The sequence below is a fragment of the Echinops telfairi genome, unplaced genomic scaffold, assembly GCF_000313985.2.
Source record: "Echinops telfairi isolate 266 unplaced genomic scaffold, ASM31398v2 ScPeMD7_2;HRSCAF=8, whole genome shotgun sequence".
NCBI classification, from domain to species: Eukaryota; Metazoa; Chordata; class Mammalia; order Afrosoricida; family Tenrecidae; genus Echinops; species Echinops telfairi.
In genome coordinates this window covers 21,456,782-21,462,639 of record NW_022103898.1, presented here as the reverse complement: position 1 = coordinate 21,462,639, position 5,858 = coordinate 21,456,782, and positions in this window count along the sequence as shown.

Genomic DNA, 5,858 nt, shown 5'->3' with positions numbered 1-5,858 from the left:
CCTGGTCTGTAGGTGCCCTCATCCAAACATCCTGATCTCTCCCAGATTGGCTCCTTTTCCCTGATCTCTTGGCTGCCACCTACTGGGAATCTCTCCGTTTCTGGGGCTCGAGTCCAAACAATGGCTGAGCTAACCAGGAGACTGAAAGACCCCTGATCCTCAGAGATGGGAGGAGAGGAGGGGACTCGGTGGTGGGTGAAATCCCAGGTTGGCCAGTTTCCGTCTGTGTGGAGTACAGGGACACCCTGAAAATACAGCATTATAAAGACTCCTGAAAGGAATAGGGGCGAATAAGGCTAAGAAAGACACCAGGGCACTGGTTGCCTTCATAGCCTGTCCCTCTGATGGAGTGGCTGGTGAACGGAGGTGCCGTGGCTGGAAGCTGAGTTGCAATCAGAGCCAGAAGCAAAATAATGCAGGCTGGCACCACAGAGGCCTTGGTTACTCACTTCCAGACATCAGACTGCAGGAGAGTCTCTCATGATCCCTAGGGAAGGTAAAAAGGACAACTCCTGATCATGAAGGTAGCCTGGGACCCCAAGTGCTAGCCCCTCCATCCCCGCCCCAGAGTTTGGAATTCTCTATGGACTCAGAAGGAGAGGAACAGTAGGCGGAGGAAATACAGATTCCTCTCTCACACACGACAGGCCTGTCACAATGACCAACCCCAGCCACCAGGTGTAGATCTCAGGTCTTGCCATCATGTGGGACTTCACTGCCACACGGAGTGAGCAGAGCAGAGCTAGCCAATACAGGCAGAAGGAGAGCCAATCAGTGGCTGCTTGTCTACTCTGCACGGCGCACACCAGGGCAGAGGGTATTTTTAACAGGGTTTAAGATGACCTAAAGACTCTAAGTGCATTTCAATTTTGCTTTTCCTCCTCTTTTTAAAAAAAGCCACTCAAACTACTATTTAGGTTTGAGGAGCAAGGAATCTGGAGGAATATATATATATATATGTGTGTGTATGTGTGTGTATATATATATATCACACATATATATAAATATTACAAGGTATATATATTATAAAGTCCATCTCAAGAAATCCAACCAACAATAATATTCTGTTCACCTCTCCTTTTTCCTCCCTCTCCTCCCTCCCCCCACCAGGCCCTCCCTCCCCCTGTTCCCTGGCCTGTCCCTGGCCTCCTTCCAGTCATCAAAGTCCTGTCTACTGGTGTATCAACCACATTCCTTCTTGTTTGGTTTTCCTTATAACAGTGGTAATATTTATCTTTGTAAGAATGGCTTCATTTGCCAAGCACAATATTCTCTACTTTTGTCCGTGTCTTGTGATTTTTTAAAAGTTTGTCATGTTTTTTTATGGATGCATACAATTCCATACTATGAAGGTACCAGAGCTTGTTTATCCAGTCCTTTCTAGTCAGGGTTTTTATTTGTTTGCATGTTTTTGCTATTGTGGAAGTTGCTGCAGTAAACATAGGTGTATATATGTTTGTTCATGTTGTATTCTTAATTTGGTTAGGGTGTATATCCTATAGAGAGATTGCTGGACCATAAGGTACTTGTATTTGCTCTTGTTTAAGGAAGTGCCGTACTGATTTCCATAGTGGCTGTACAATTCTACGGTCCCACCAGCAAGGCAAAAGCATTCCTATCTCTCCACATTCTCCAGAGCATTTGTTATTTTCTGTTTTATTGATTTTTCCCCAAAGTTTTGATGTGAGGTGATATCTCATTGTTTTAATTCGAATTTCTCTTATTGCTAATGATTGCGAACATTTGTTTATATGGTTGTTAGCTGCCAGGATATCGTCTTTAGTAAATTGTCTATTCATGTCCTGTGGACACTTTCTGATTTGATTATTTGTATTTTTCTTGTTAAGATGTCATTTTCTATAGATTTTTGGAAATTAGCCCTTTATCTGATGCATATTCAGTATCTATATATTCCCAATCTGTGGGTTCTCTATTGAGTCTATTGATGAAGTCTTTGGATGTGCATAAATGTTGTATTTTTGTTAGGTCCTACTTCTTTGCTTTGTCTTTTATAGTGTGTATATTTCCCATTACGTTTGGTAGTGTGTTAATGCCTTATATGTCCTTAAGTTTGTCTTTATTTTTTCATTGATGGCCTTAACAGTTGTGTGGTTTATAGTTAGGTCTTTGATCCATCTTGAGTTTGTTTTTGCACATGGTGTGAGGTATAGGTCTTGTTTCATTTTGTTGCAAGTGAAGATCCAGTTTTACCAACACCATTTGGTGAAAAGGCTGTCTCTTGCCCATTTAATGTGTTTTCTTTTTCGTGGAAAATTAGGCATCTATAGGTCCTTGGTGATATTTCTGAGTGTTCAACCCTAATCCGTTGGTCTTCATGTCTATTGTTGTACCAGTACCAGGCTATTTGGGTTACGTTGACTAAAAAGTAGTTGACTCAAAAGTGGACTACAAAGTAGATTTTAAGGTCTGGGAGTGAAAAGCCTTCTACATTGTATTAATTTTTTGATAGAGTTTTATTAGTCCTAGGTTTCTTTCCTTTTTATAGATAGTTGGTCATTAGTTTTTCAATTTCTTTGAAAAATTGTAATGGGATTTGGATCAGAATTGCATTGAATTTGTAAAATAATTTGGGTAATATTGACATTTTTACAATATTTAGCCTGCCTATCCAGGAACATGGTAACTTGTTCCATTTGTTTAAGTTTCTTTCAGCTTCTTGAAGGAGTATTTTGTAGTTTTTTTGGTTATCAGTCTTTGGTTTCTGATAAGGTTTATTCCTAAATATTTTAACTTTTGTGTCGATAATGTAAATTGTATTGTTCTTTCGACATCTTTTCCTGTATCATCATCCTTACTATACAAGAATCCAACTGATTTCTGTATGTGGCTCTTTTTTTCTTTCCCTTTCCCAAACCATTTTATTGGGAGCTAATCCAGATGTTGTTCCACTCCATAGTTCAATCGCATCCAGCAGTAGTGTACAATTGCTAATAAAATCAGTTTTAAAACATTTTCTTCCTTCTCGAACTACTTGATATCAGATCCCTCTTATCCCCTCTCCACTGGCAATTTTTTTTTTAACTTGAGCAATTGTTTAATCGAATCTTTGGGGCTTTCTCTGCATAGGATTATGTCACCTGCTTAAAGAGGTGGTTTCTTTCTTGGGCTGTTTGTTTTCCCGTGCCCGTACAGGGCATGAAATGTTCAAAATGGCCTCAGCACATCCTGCACTGCAACGGCACCTACACGCCACAGTGCCTTGAAGACCAGCGTCCCTCTTAGCCTGGATTCTAGCTGCCTGCTGTAGAGCTTGGCCTCTGGCGGCGGGGGAGGGTGGGGTATTCCCTCCTCTCTGCTTAACTTAATGCTAAGGGTAAGTTTGGTGATTCAAACCCACTCAACCCACCCGTGGGAGCAAAGGTCTCTGCTGTTGTGACAATGACAGCCTCAAAATCCTCTGAGTCGGTCCCACCCTGCCACACGGGGTGGCTGTGACGTGGAACTGGCATGGAAGAGCTGCAGGTTATCATCTGGGAATTGCGAATGAACCATGAAGTGTATGCCGCAAACTATTGGGAGCCTGATAATGAGCTATTCACAGTGTGCATGAAAGGTGCTCTACCTCCGTCTGCCCCTAATCAGTGGTATGGGGAGGTAGTGGCTATATTGAGCCCCAATGGTAGGACAACCTGCAGCCAGAGCTGCTCACGCTGCAGGTGATCTGGGGGAAACTAAGACACTCCAGCGACACAGCATCTGAGCAGGGGGGCTAAAGGAAAACCCAGGGAAAGGGAATGAACCTCAGAGCAAGAAGGACCCAGTTCAGGTGCCCAGGAAACAGCAGGGGCTAGACCAGTGGTTCTCAACAGGGGTCACCTGATTCATAACAGTAGCAAAATGACAGTTATGAAGTAGCAACGAAAATAATGTTATGGTTGGGGGGTCACCACCACATGAAGAACTGTATCAAAGGGTCACAGCATGAGGAAGATTGAGAACCACTGGACTAGACTTTCCAGCAGCCTGGATCCTGAAGGAAAAAATAGAAGAGTGTCCTTCAACATATACCCAGAGTGGCAACTCGCCAAAGGGGAGGACACCCATGCTTCTGCTCTCAGAGTGCCACTGGCATGGGAGGTACTCATCCCGGAGCTACCAGCTCCCCTTGATTAGGGGTGGGGCCAAGGTGGCCCTGGCCCTTGACTAAGGCAATCATTAGGGGACAGGGAGCCCCTGTAGAATGAACCATTCATTGGTCTCAAAACAACAACAACAACAATAGACATTTGGAGCCCTAGTAAATCCTGGGGCAGAGAGCACTTCACCTCCTGGCAATATCCACAAGTCTCAGGGGCCACTTAGTGCCACTGATGGGTATAGAGGCAATCCTGTAAAGGTGTATCAGGTGGCCTTGACCTTACAAATTGATCATCAAGGACTCCCTCTTCCCCCCACCCCCCAGGGGGTACCCTTCCACTCCCAAATGCATTCTGGGAAAGGATCTGCTTGAAGGCATGCCACTCATGGTCATTGGGGGTGAATTCTGGTTATGGAATCTAGTGCATTCCTTGTTTTTTTTTGGTCTCCACTGTGGGAGCGTGCAGTGACCAGGTATAGCTGCATGGAACCACCACTCTGTGCTGTGCACAATTGTTTGCAACTGGCGGAGGAGATGAAGGGAGCCCTAGGGATGATACCATCGTGTTTCATCCCATACAGGCTGCATTCAGGACTTTAGCAAATGGCAGTCCAGCTGGTACAGACTATTACAAAGACAAGGTGGCATGCATACCTGCAGCCGAGAAGCACCCTAGCGGCTGGTCTCCTGAGTGCTGAGCTATACCAGATCCTTGGTCCAGTAGCATCCATCGCTGAGGCAGCGGACCATTCATAAGCACAGAGATGCCCATATAGGAAAGCCGCATAGGCCCAGGCATCCCTGAGGAAGCCTGATACTCTGATGGTTCAGCCTGAGGGCATCCTCCTCTGTGGATGGCAGTGGCTATCCAGTTAGCTACAAATGGTACATGGAGGGACGGCAAGAGTGGTTGAGCCACCCGTGGGCCAACCTGAGGGCTGCTTGCATGGTCCTGATGCATGAATCGGCCCTATAATTCTGTGTATGGACAGCTGAGTGGTTTACCAAGGATTCACATAATGGAAAGAACAGGACTGGCTTATGGGCCAGCAGTTCCCATGGAGGTGGATTTATGGGAAGCTATCTAGGCCCAAGAACAAGTCGTGGGCATTGTCATATTTCATGTACCAGTTCACAAAGCACACACACTCCAATAGGAAATATCAAGCGAATTACCTTGCCTGGCTCTGCACATACAGCAGGCCTCTGGCAACACGTTGCAGAGTGGCTTCATCGAAAGACTGGATATGTACTCCATATTTGTCCTCATGAAGAGATCACTGAAGATATGGGTACTATAGCAAAGTGACATAAAGAAATCAGATGGTACCTGGCTAGCATAAAGAATAGCCTCTGGGGTCTTAAAGGATTGTCTTAAAACAAGTAGCCATCCAAGTGAGCTATCAACTAAATCCACACAGAAGAAGCACTCTAGCCTGTGTGATCCTAGAAATGCAATTGATAAAATCCGAATTTGCAGGAGGGAATGGTATCAGAGCTTAAAATGTCAACATTCGATTTTCAGAAGGCTACTGGATGACAGTGGACCCCCCAAATCTGTATGCAGGGTCCCTATTTGGATTAAGCCTCTGGTGAATCCCTTTGACTATTGACCAGGGATGTGGCCTTGCTATCAGACATTGGGAAGTAGATTAATGCAGATGTCGTTAGATTAAAATTTAACACCATATCATTTGTTTTCCCTTGTGACCCAGTTTAAATTTGTTCTAGCTTTGATAACTTTCTGCTTTCTTCGGGA